The sequence below is a fragment of the Mycteria americana genome, chromosome 2 (assembly GCF_035582795.1).
Source record: "Mycteria americana isolate JAX WOST 10 ecotype Jacksonville Zoo and Gardens chromosome 2, USCA_MyAme_1.0, whole genome shotgun sequence".
NCBI lineage: Eukaryota > Metazoa > Chordata > Aves > Ciconiiformes > Ciconiidae > Mycteria > Mycteria americana.
Window position 1 is genome coordinate 22,819,818 of NC_134366.1, and position 12,803 is coordinate 22,832,620.

The 12,803-nt window shown below is 39.3% G+C and overlaps 1 protein-coding gene across 3 annotated transcripts in view; it reads right to left on the reverse strand.

Moving 5' to 3' along the window:
- CACNB2 (calcium voltage-gated channel auxiliary subunit beta 2) overlaps positions 1-12,803 on the reverse strand; it is a 262,351-nt gene that overhangs the window by 236,646 nt on the left and 12,902 nt on the right. The window lies entirely within an intron of this gene.

A 12,803-nucleotide genomic window follows, 5' to 3' on the forward strand; every position in this document is an offset into this window, starting at 1 on the left:
TACCTTGGAAACAGCAGAGTTAGTAATTTCATCCAGCCAAGGTTTGTCTCTCCTTGTAAATGGCCTGCAGAACCAACGTAACTGGCAAGCCTAAACAGGTTTTTTGTATGTTTTACAGCACAAAAATTAGAAAAATGGAGCAGATGAATGCCACCTTCTGAACAACATGCTTCAGTCTTTAGTCAGGAGTGCAGCACAAGCAGATCCAGCTCAAAGCAACCCCAAGGGAACCATCACAAAGACTGACTCCCTTCCCGACTGGGGCCGGGGGGCAAGCTGTGCACTTTTGTTCTGCAGAGGTGATAAAAGCACAAATGAAGCAAAGATCTGCCAAAATTATAATACCTCAGACCCTACCTGTTCCCATGGATGAACTTTCCCTCTTTCCTTTAATCAAGCAAATACTGCAGGAGTGGGTTTCATTATTATTTCATTTCTCTGTTTCCCCTGGTGATTAGTAACTCCCAGCTAAATGTAAGTCACCTACAAGTGCTTCCTCACATCAACAATGAAACATCCATAGCTATAGTTACAAGCAGGAGATGAAGTACCAAAGATACAGATTTTTCTGTGTTTCTGGGCTCATTTACCATTTCTGGAAGAACTAATAGGACATTTTCCAAAGCAGATACAGTTGATACATGCTGGAAATAAGCCCTAGATTTAGCTGACCCTGCTTTGTGAGAAAGCACAAGGTGTAGCATAACAAAAAGTGCATGACATCACATGTCAAAGGAGACCAAAGGATTTCCTGAGCATGGAGTAAGGATTTAGCTCTGGACTGACACGACGAATCTTGCCAAAGTAGAAAGCCAATTGCTGATAGAAAGAAGAATACCAGATTAAATGCCAAATTCTTAAGTTGTGTTAAATTGGATTTCACCACATTGACTTTCAGGCATGTAACAGGGACCAATTAAGTAAGTTCTGAGCTGCCCTCTGAATAGCGAAAATTGCAGGAAGGATAAAATGTGATACTGCTGTGTACCTGAGACTGCCAGGTGTTTGGTCATTATATGTATAGAGATAAATAGATATTGATTTATAGATTCGTGTAAAATATGTGTAAATTTTATATATATAATTTTTATATATAGATCCATAGCAAAAAACCTTTCTACTTAAAATGTTCATGATCAAACTGGAAGTATGTAAGATTTCTAGAACTACCAATACTTGTAAGTACACAGTCCTGAGAGATTCAGAGGAAGTCTCCAGGTTCTAGAGGGAGAATTGGAGTGCAAATGTAACCACAGAGTTTTATTTTTTCACAACGTTTCAGATCTTCTTTGGTCTGAGATGAACACTATTCGGTTTTTTTATTCTTTTGGTACGAATAAGTGTTTAAATTAAAACTCTTTCTCTTGGTATCATAAAGTAATTATTTATGACATCAGTCTTTCAGATATGGGTCCTTCAAAAAGCATGGAAGACAGGTGGAAATAGGCAAGGTGTATGTAAACTATCCCAGTGTAATTATAACACATATCCATTTGTCCGAGATGATGACAGTCTACAGATACTTGAAGAAAGTTAACTGATTGCCAGAAGTAAGAGACAGGGATCTCTGAAATAGCGATCTAAAAGCTAAGTTGCAGACAACAAAGGAATTATTTCTATCTTTTCTAAATTTACTACTTCCTTCTAGAAAACTTTGCCAAGTTCCAAGAGGGTAAAAAAAAAAAAAAAGTGGCCTGCTAAGGATATATGAGATATCTATTGGGTAATACAACTCCATTCTTTTTAGAAATGGAGTTTAGATTTTGATGGAGTAAAGAACAGCTCATAAATCCTTACACTGACCTGACAGATTTGTGAGCACTCTGCATTCATTTACCTACCGAGATGTCAAGTCCCTCACAGTGTCTTGAACCTCTTGGTCAGTACCATATTCACGAAGCCCACAAACCTTACCACACGTCATGACCGTGAGTCCATCAGTTAACATGGGATGTATACATCAAGACGACTTACAGAAACCTTAGATGTAAATTTTAAAAAATATTCTTTTCATCATTCAAGAGCAGCCAACCAACAAAACTTTAACAAGTTATTGTAAATTAGGGAATATCTCTCATCTGAGGCTTATAATAAATGTGACTGTGGCTCATAAACAGTTAACGGGTATCATTTGCATATAAAGGAAACTGCATTTAGGAGATATAATACAGGCAGCGTACAGAATATGCTTTGCTTCTCAATCCTTTGTTACATTTTTTAGTTGTGGCTTAGATTGTTCATTTTCAAGTGTGCCACCAGAGACCCTAGCTGTGAGTGGGAATAAAAGAATCCAGCCCCACTGGAAGAAAGATGACATTTCTTGGCTCATTTTCAAGACAGAGTAGCTCACATAATCTGTTCAGAGGGTTTCTGCAGGATTTATGTTAGTTGTGTCTATTTGACAAGCTATTCAGGCAGATGCAAAAAAACATACAGTTGAGCAAAGAGATGAAGAAACACAAAAGAGTCTACTGGGTTGAGATGGGACTCTTGAGCCGGACTGGAAAAGGAAAGCCACTGTTCTGTTGGAGGGGAGAAAAAAAAAAAAAAAAAAAAAAAGGCCTTACTTTGGACTCCTCCTCTAAATTCATCTTCTTCACAGGTAGACTCCTAACAAGACCTGGACCTGAGGGTAATACTTTTCATTACAAGTTAGTTTAGTGCACATGAGAATTAGATACCTCAAAGTGCAGATATGCAGATGCTCTGCATATCTCAGTGAAAACCTTGGCTGCAGGCCCGTATGAACCCCAAGCTTTGACATGGACCTGGCGATCACATGTTTTCTGGATGTGTGGCGTTCCCCTGCACAGTTTCAATTCACTAGCAGTGCTCCCTTGCCTGCATCCGAGCCCAAGAGACTTAGAACTAGTCACTTGGGTTTAAGAAAGAGCATGTTTTGTGGTAAACAGAAAACTTCCAATACAAAAGTTTTAATACAGCATTAATAAATTATCTAGCTAGTTTAACTTGGGATTTTGGGAAACAGATGCAAAGAGAGAGAGGCATCAGAGCATCATAAAATGGGTATCAGCGGATTTGCCTCAGAGTAGAGGAAGGGAGAATGACCTAATCTATGGATGACTGGTTGGCGCAAGCCCTTCTCACGCCCACTGTCTACCACAAGGACACTGGCAGAGTGACTGGCTTCAACTGCCATAGCTAGCCAGGGCTGCACTGCTGAGAGAATGGCAAAGCATGCACTTTAAAAACGAAATACAGATATAAGCGGTGGTTCAAATAAGAACTGCATACTGCTAATGTATATAGGTTTTCTTTAAGTTCAAACACTACCTATGGGAGGTAATCCCAAAATTTTCTGCAAAACTGCTGACAAGAGCATTATAACCTCCAAGCAGTTTCTCTCTTCAAAACCTTCAGCAGTATTTTACCTAACAATGCAAATTCAAGATATTTTAACTTGCATGCACTCTTTCTAAAATAAACAAATATCACACGTAGGCTGAACACTGTGCAAAAAATTTAAGTAGTGGTCTAAGTAGCTCTTGCTTATGAGCAGTTAATCAAATAGATTAGAAAAATCTTAAACCTTCCAGAGTTAAGTCGTTTCCATAAAAAAAAAAAGCACACAGCACACTGCCAGTTCTTCCAGACTATCTCCAATGAATCACTGCTTCTTAGGCCTCCAACTGATGCTGTCCCTCTTCCACTTGGCTGTGTCATTTCATTCGGAGGCTTTATCTCAACACCACACTTTATCACCACACTTATTTATTATATAAGCTGTTGACTCATTTTCTACATTCAGATTTCAAAGTATAGTAACAGCATAGTTGGTCAAATCTATTAATGTGCTTTCGTTTCTTTGTCATGTCTGTAACAGCATTTTAAATACTGTTCACTTTTCTCACATAACAACAGAAACATGAAGATTTTGTAAATTTTACCCTTTGATATCTTCAAACTACTGATGGAGTAGTTTGAAGTTCAAACATTATTTCTGAAAATCATGGGCAATTTTATTTTAACATATTATTTTAGCGTGTTATTTAAGAATACAAGCAGATTAAGAAAGCATTTTATTTCCACTTCAGTATAAATGGCAGACGATGGACAAATTGTAGGTAATGTTGAGAAGACATACGTTAAACCAATCGACTTCTGATTATACTCTATTACTAACTCTGGCAATTTCCTCAGCAATTATTTCAAGGACAAGGCTGAAATAATCTTTAATCTTTTCTTATTATAAGCAAACATTTCCTTGACACATTACTGTTTTCAAAAGAATTCCTAAAAAGTAAATAAGGTCAAAGAAGGTGGACAATGAATGATTTGTTTTTCAGAGAGCTATGCATGCAATAACATGTTTTTAGAAAACTAGTAAGGGGAGATTACTGAACATATACTATAATTTTCATAGTTTGTAGGAAAAATAAACCCAACTAACCATGCTTCACTGTTTCTACAGGAACAATGGCGCCTGCCTACAACTCAGTTCCTCCAAAAGTAGCATCTGATAAGCAGACCTTTGAGAGCCAACTAATCAACCGTGGCTTAAAGCTGCATTTCTAACACAAAAGACATAGCATGTCAAGCTAATTCAGCATAAATGCAGAAGTCTAGTTTTCATCCTGTAACAGCCTTCCCAAATTTCAGAAATATTTTCCAGTTCAATCTGCAAAACAACTGAAAACTCAAAAATATCACTGGGGGCAATAGGAGGGCAACATCAAAGGCATATAGAGATATATTTCTCCCTTTTTCACTTCGCCTGTCCTCCCCTCTTTCGGCTCCTCACTTGTTTGCAAGAACCAGTTCTCTTTCCTACCCAAGACTTGATTATCCTACGGGTAAACCCTCTGATGACAATCATTTATCATATAGGTTGCTACAGGTTTATGTGGAGCTTAGAATTAACGCTACGCTTCTCAGCAGGATTATTAATGACTTCCTTTGGCAGAGGTGGAAGAATTCAGATATCCCACAATATCAGATTTTGAGGAAGGGTAGCTTTCCAGTTTTTCATATACCTAGGACTGTTTCAGGTCCTACTATTTTTCAGGCCAGTCATATTTGGGAACTAAAACATTATGTGAGCATCAGTGAAAAAAAAGTGCACTAATTGTCCTCACACGGATGCCACTCTGTAATTCAATGGCCACAAAAAAGCTTTACTGTAAATTTGTTTGAAGATTTACAATTCATTTTAGAAGGAGTGGAGCATGAAGCTTCTCAATGAACCTGATATTCCAGCAAAGAAAAGTCTGAGTGAGATCAGACGAAAAAAGCAACATTCAAATCTACAGAAATATATAATCAGTTTTGGAAGTACTGTCTAAATACATAGCCCAAGCAAAGACAGCTTTCTGCTGCAACTGCCCATAAAACTGGCAACTTCATGACTAATTGGACAGAAATGGCACTTGTATACGTTGTAATATATCTATTTAGTGAGGTATAACATTCCTGAGTTTGAGCAGGAACATACTGGTGGGGTATCATGAAAGACAAAAGATTCAGTAGATCCCTCTGGCTAATTGCAAAGTACCTTTCTTTACTCCCTGAGCCCTCCCAGTGACTGGGAGCAGCCAAGCTCCACGCCAAAGAGAAACTGAAGCAGCTTGCTGCACATCGGCCAACCAGCAATTATTTTCCCTTGAAACTGCTTGCATTTTGGAGTGGAAGGTGACATTTGCTTTACAGAGGACCAAACTGTTTCCTTGTGTTAGACATTCGTTCCCAATCAAAACCATACAGCATAAATGCAAGCTCTGAATGCAATATTTAAAATGACAAAAATCATTTCAGATTTAATTTCCCTTAAAAGGAGCTAAGTCAGCAGCTATGTTTATAGTATTCACATATAAATATAAACTTGAACTTTGCAAGTGACTTAAACCACCTTAGTTCTCAAAAAAACCCTATATTTTAAGGCCTTGTTAAAGAAAACATTTCCAAGGGACTGCTCCATTTAAAAAAAAAAATAAAAATAAAAAAACAACCCCAAAACACATCCACTCCAACTAGATAGGCTTGTAAGAAAAAGTTGTCAATATACTGTATTTTTCTTCATAAATTATTTTTTACTTTTTTTCCTTAGCTATAATTAAATTTATGCATCGGAACTCTTGTCCCGTTGCAGATACTTTGTATGTCTGTGCTAACTATAACTAGAAGACATCTATGATAGCATATAATAGAACCTTGCATCTCACCACAATGTTTAAAATTATTTTGAGTAAGACAATGCTGCACACAAGAACTAGAAACCACAGTGAATTTCCTGGGAGAAGCAGGGGACAAAACAAAACACTTGATTCTCATTCAATTCTCTTCCTAATTTTGATCTTAACTGTTTACAACTGTGTAGTTTTTTTCTTGGAGCTCCCGCTATACCCCACCCAAAAGACCAACAAATACAGGCAAGGAGATTCTCGGTGCAGCTGTAAGGCTTTGAGAGGTTCAGCTCACGCAAAGCACACTCTGATTAGCACAAAACTGGAAGACGGAGACTGCCAGAGGGCAATTGCCAGTCATGAAGATATTTGGCCAAAGAGAAAGCCTAAAAACACAGTTAGGCTTAAGCCTTTCTGCTCATTCCCTATGCCATGCACTATGATGGAAAAGTCTCCAACTGTATATTCAGCAAACTTGCAAAGATGATACTTTACCTCCATCAGTTTGCCTAACTGCTTAAAAAACCCTCACACCTCTGCCTGCCTGAGCAGCTGAGCCTTTGCCTCCTCCTCCTCCCCTGCAGCACTGCAGCAGCCCTGTCACCTGCAGAAATCCCATGTGGCTCAGGGACACACAAATCCTGTCGCACTCTTCGAACGCTCCACTACAAAGGGACGCACCTGACGCTGCCGAACTTGAGTGCAGGCTGTGGTAGTTCCTGAGCAGCTGGAAAGCCCCATTTCTCCTCTCCCTGATAGACCCAGAGGAGAAGCACGTAGCCAGGACACACGTGAGATGGCAGCAACGGGAATGGCAAAGGAGAAGGTCCAGCAGCTGCCACCGGCGGGGATGCCACCTCCCACCTCAGGGCTCACCTCTCCCCACATCTTCTCAGGAGGCCACATATGGCCTCTCTGACATCTGGCAACACCCACCCATCATCGTAGGGAGCTCAAAAGCAACACTGGCAATCATCTCAGCAGCCATTAGATATGAGCCCCATCTTCAAAATTTCATAGTTCCCACTGCTGCTTGGAAAAGGATGTGTTGACTTCAGCTGCATGCAAACATCAAACAGGCTATAAGGAGGGCTCATATCCTTCAGTTTTTAATAAAGTATTATATTTAGTTGTTCCCCCCTGTAATTTTCTCACACCCTGTTACAAAAAGAGTAAACAGATGTATAAGGAGAGTTTTATGATGTTTTGCCTGTTTGTTTTGGTTAGAGGGTGTGTGGGTTTTGTTTTGTTTGTTTTTTTTTTAAACACATGGCAGCATTTTGATTTCTATTCTTAGAAACCATTTGAGGCAAAAAAGGGCCCATGAAAGAATTGAAGTCCGCAAATGAACTTCCTTTCCGCTGGGTTTTTCTCAGCCATCTCCCCTCCAGTCATGCGTGCCAAAATCCCATGCTTTATAGGGGCATCTGTTCTTTTCTCTCCAGGCCAAAAAAGGAGACTTTTCAAACCCTTACTACAGCTGAGGAAATGTATAGCTCAATTAGCCTAATGTGATTTTCCCATGTCTACAGAGCCTGAAGTGCAGCTTCACAACTGCCACCAGAAGGGAAAGTCCCTTTCTCCTCCCTCCGCCCTTCCTCCCTCCAGCCACACACCCCCCGGCCAGGCCTCTTCTAAAAGCTGTCCTCCTCCCACTCCTCCATCCAGCTGGTTTTTACGACATGACTGAGGAACTGAGATATCAGCCATGAATGAAACTCTACATCAACAGCTGAACTGACATATTCTTATGAATCCCTACACTGCTCTACGTGCTTCGCCCACTCTTCCGCTGTGAACTTGGTATACTTCATACGGCAAGACATACATAAAAAATAGTCGCTTTCCCATACTAGTGCTACTCCTAGAGACATTACCTAGTTTTGTATCATAACAAATACAGACTCACTGGATTTGACTAAAAACCGATTAACGTTGCTCGATACGAACAGCACATCACCCTGAAACTACATTGCCTGCCCATGATTTAAGGTCACACACTGGCCTTAACAGCAAAGTTTGGTGGCTCCTGCTAATGCCAGAACACAGCAGTACAGACATCATACTCCATATACCAACCTCAGTGTAAGGTGGCTTTATCCAAGTGCAATACATTTCCTTCAAAAACTTATAATTCACAGTGAAAAACATAGGATACCACAATTCCATCAAATTAAAACCCCACAAAATAACAGTTCTAATGTGTTTCAAATAAGCAGATGTTCTAGTACTTATCACTTGCGTAAGGCTTCAATGCAACCACAATAGCAAGCACACACCACAAGAATCACTGCTGTGGCTTTCAGTGAAATCAGCAGAATCAGACCAGAAAAAACCTGAACCTAACAAAATATGCCCAGACATTAGCATCAGAAATAAAAGACGAGAAAATTAAGCGGAGCAGTAGGTATACATTTCAATACATTTTCAATCAGTGTTTGCACAATAGCTCTAAAAATCTCTGACATACCTCGTTTTGTTATGTGTAAAAGCTAAACGCAAGTCTGAAAAGCTCCTTTTTTCTCTACAAGGCAAACATGTCTCATAATTAGAGGCACACAAAGGATGTAAGAATACATAAATTTGCAAATGAGCTTTTTTAATTATTTATTTAGATTTTCTGGCTAGCCACAATCTTGTTCACACAAAGTCTTCAAGAAGCAGGAATAGTCCTAGCAGAGAAAGCATAAGCAGGTTTTCAGCATAAGATTGTTAGTACCGGGCATTAAGACCAAAGCTAATATCTGTGCCCGCTCTACACCAGCTCTTTGCAGCTCAGCCTGTAAATGCATTGCCTCACTGGAAGGCTGCATGTATGAGCTGAATACATAAGCTCTTCCCCTCATGAAAAAGAAAAAAAATAAATCAAAGCTAAGCTCTATATCTGGGGGGAAAAAAAAAGGCAATTAAAAGAAGAGGAATACATTTCTGACACGGCCCAGTTCTCTGGTGAACTCAAGATTGAGAGGCATGTTTATGAGCAAAACTAAGTCAATATTTTCAAATCATTTCTTAGTGCAAATCTTAGTTTTACCATTCATAAAATTCAATAGGTAATTACACAGCTAGGCAAACGTCCTTAGAGGAAAGTAGAAGAATAATGAATTCCCTACATATTATTTATAGCTGTGTTTTTGAGTGAACACAGTGTAACAGGCATCAAGCCAATACTTAAAGGCAAAAAAACAGATTTGTAAAACCTTAAATATTTTAGTAAGCAAGTCCATAGTCTACAGTCTATTTCACAATCTAATCTGCCTTTGCAATACGTAAAAATCCCAACAACCTAGACTGCCTCTGTGATTAATCATTAGGATTTAAAATAAAACCTCGACAAAGACAGGTCCAGAAGAGCAACCACAAAACATGGAATGCTATCAGAACATGCAATTTGCTTAAAATAATGTTGCTGGGAAGTGCCACGGTGTTGTCTGCAAAATATTTTGTCTGATCCGTATTTTGAAAAAACCCTTGGGAACAAAATCATTACCATGCATCAGTCAAAATGGCAGCAAGTAGAGATCAGATCCAATTCATCGCTAACCCTAAGAACAAGCTGCTTATCACTCCAAAGCTCAAAAAAGATGATGAAAACTATATAACACAATGCTCTTTAGCTCCCTAAAGACAACTGATTAAAGTCAGTTAGGAGCTGATTGGTGTGCAATGATGCTTCTGCTTTCCAAATACACTGCTTAATTGCCCATACAACTTCACAACACAACAGAGGGGGGGAAAAATTCTTCCCTCTCCTGCTACTGAAAAGTCAAGCAGTAGCTGCTGGCAAGTGAAAGGAAGGCCAAGTTGTTGTTATTTTTTTAAGCTCCAGCATCATCAATAATATTCTGGAGACAAAACTAAACAAACAATTTTTTGTAACAAACAAAGAGAACATGATCCAAAACATTCTCCTAAGATCTCATCGGTTTTACAGTGTCACAAGTAAAAAATAGAAATAAAAATCTATATCAATAGATAAAATTCACAGTACAGAGGAGGTTTAACTGGACTGAAAAGAACGTTTTTTTAAATTTGTATTTTACATATATATAAATGCTCTTCCTTCAGTTTAATGTTTCTTTTATATACATTAGAAACAATACTGGATAAATTGCTCTGCTCTATTTCAGCACGCTGAAAAACAGATTTAAACGGAAAAGATCATTGCGCACAGGGCTGTGCAGAGTGCATTTCATTCTCCTTATACGACAGCAGGAATTTTCAAGCAATTTGAATAAAATGTTACTTTGTTCTCTCTCATTCAAATAAAACTAAGTTGGCATTATTTTTACTACTGTAGCATTTGGTATGCATTGCAGGAAATTTGCCAGGTACACATTGGAGCCAGAAGTGCATATGTCCTTAAGGAAATAGTAAAATGCAGACACAATAAAGCTTTGTCAATGTAAGTAATGGATACTAACTCCCTCCCTCCTGCAGCAGCTTTAACTTAAATGGCCAGCAGCTCCGTGGATTCAAAAGGCTGAATACTATATCCTTGCTCTTGCACAATACCTCCCACTGCCTTCCACATGCATAACATTTCTTTAGGACTAGACATATCTGTCTTCTTTTATCCAGCCCCAATGTATGTCTCTGTTAGGAAATGTCCGCTTTGCATCGATGCTTGCGACAAGAACCTGCATGCCTCTCGCAGCCCTCCCAGTTTAAGGACAGGCCAGCTAAATATGCACAAAAGCACCTTCCAAACATTCTTTCTTCTTTATGAGGAATGTAGGCAGACCTTAGCAATAAATGTTCAGGACAATCCCAGGATTCCTTCTTGAGTGCAGAAGGGAATACTTGTAGAGATGCACATAAAAGTTGCAGGACAAGTTAAGAAGTAAATGTGAAAGGAGACAGGAAGCAAGGGGGGAAAAAAGGAAGTTGGAAAAATAAAAAAGGCAGCTATAGGCATCATAAGCATCACTGAAACAAACAGGTTGTGTGTATCCCATGTGTAGATCAAAACCACTGCCAAAAAAACCCACAAACCCCATTCCAAGCAAAAATTGACTTTAAGATAGCACCAAAATAAAATAATGGAAAATAAACGGATACGTCATTGGTTCTACTGGGTTTGGATTCATTTGTCCGCTCTGCTTTTCTGCAGCTTTCACCCATCGCAGGGGTAACACCAAATTCTTGGAGTCACTTTTTCTCCTGCAAATAAATGGCTATGGCAAAACAATTATGTCCATTTATAACACGCAAAAGGTCGTCCCAGAAAGATGGAGACAAGCAATATGCAGCACCGAGGTAGGTTCCGGGAAGGGCACAGCAGCTGAGCCAGCAGAAAGCGACTGCACCCGTTCTGTTTATTATCTGGAGCACTGGGCACCCTCGTCACGCTGGTGGCAATTATTCCTTAGTGCAGGAGAAAACCAAGCTGTCCCAGGAGGAGAATAGTGCAGGAGAGCCTGTTGAAGATGCAGTCCTAGCTCTGAAATAAACCTCTCAGCAGCAACTGTGAAGAGACACTTCTCTCATACATCTGCTACAATTTGAACAGCTCTGCCTGTGCATTACTTACTAGGAATGTTTTGTGATGATTTTCTTTTTTTAAATTTATTTTGGACAATGTCACATAACATATAATTATCCATTAACATCCCTTCATTATCTTCAGTGACAACACCATTTCAAAACTGAGTTTTGCTTCAGCAATCTATTAAATCTCTGGTGTTTTGCAGAAGCCTATTTCACCTTTCAGTCATTTGTATTATATCGCTTGAGTAACTACTGAATTTGGATCTATTTCAGGGAAATACATAAATCTCTTCTGTAAAAATCTACACTTGAGGTAGTCACACTCTATGCTCCCTTTACAGCCCTGGGAAAGATAAAGACACTTTTAGACTGTAGCTCACCAACCCTGTTTTATATCTCTGTTTTGAAGATTTGATAAATCATGCCCCACAGTCTACAGAGCCAACCAGATCTCTACTGACTACAGGAGTCTACCTCAACATCTAGATGTAGTTTGATAATCCACCTCCTTGTGCTACATCCTCTTTGCCTTGCTCCCTCTCATGACAGCAAAGAGAGATACTTGAGACCAACTTCAGACTTAATTTAGGTAAACAAGAAAGGCAAAGAACCTTGTGCAGCCGGTGTAAAATAAACAGTCATACTCTGCTAAAAGTGTGCCAGACTGAATTCAACATCCATGAGGGGCTAAGGAAAACAGCAATACGGATTTCCCTACAAAGATTCCTTGGAACTGGGAGATCCTGTTGCTGCTCCCAAACACTACTTGGACTGCTTTTTTCAGAGTATTTTTAAACAGGACAAAATGTTACAAGTAAGTAATTTATTGATGCAGGGTTTCTGCCTTCATATTGTTTACTGCCACTGAAAAACTCCCATGATCAATTAATATTTCACGCCTATGTCCAACAGACTCTGAAATGTAATAGGGGCCTGACTTTATCAAATCAACAGCCTATCATAAAACCTGCTAACATGATCACAGCAGGACAAAGCAGAAGAATTTTGCAAACAGAAGATGTGTACTGATACAACCAATGCATGAAGACTGTGCACAGGCACAGTCACCGTGATGCTCTGGCTACCCTTCATGCTCTCCAAGTTGCTGTCAACCATAAGCGCATCAAAACTCACTCTCCTTCCATAAAAGCACAGCTTCAATAGCACCGTTCT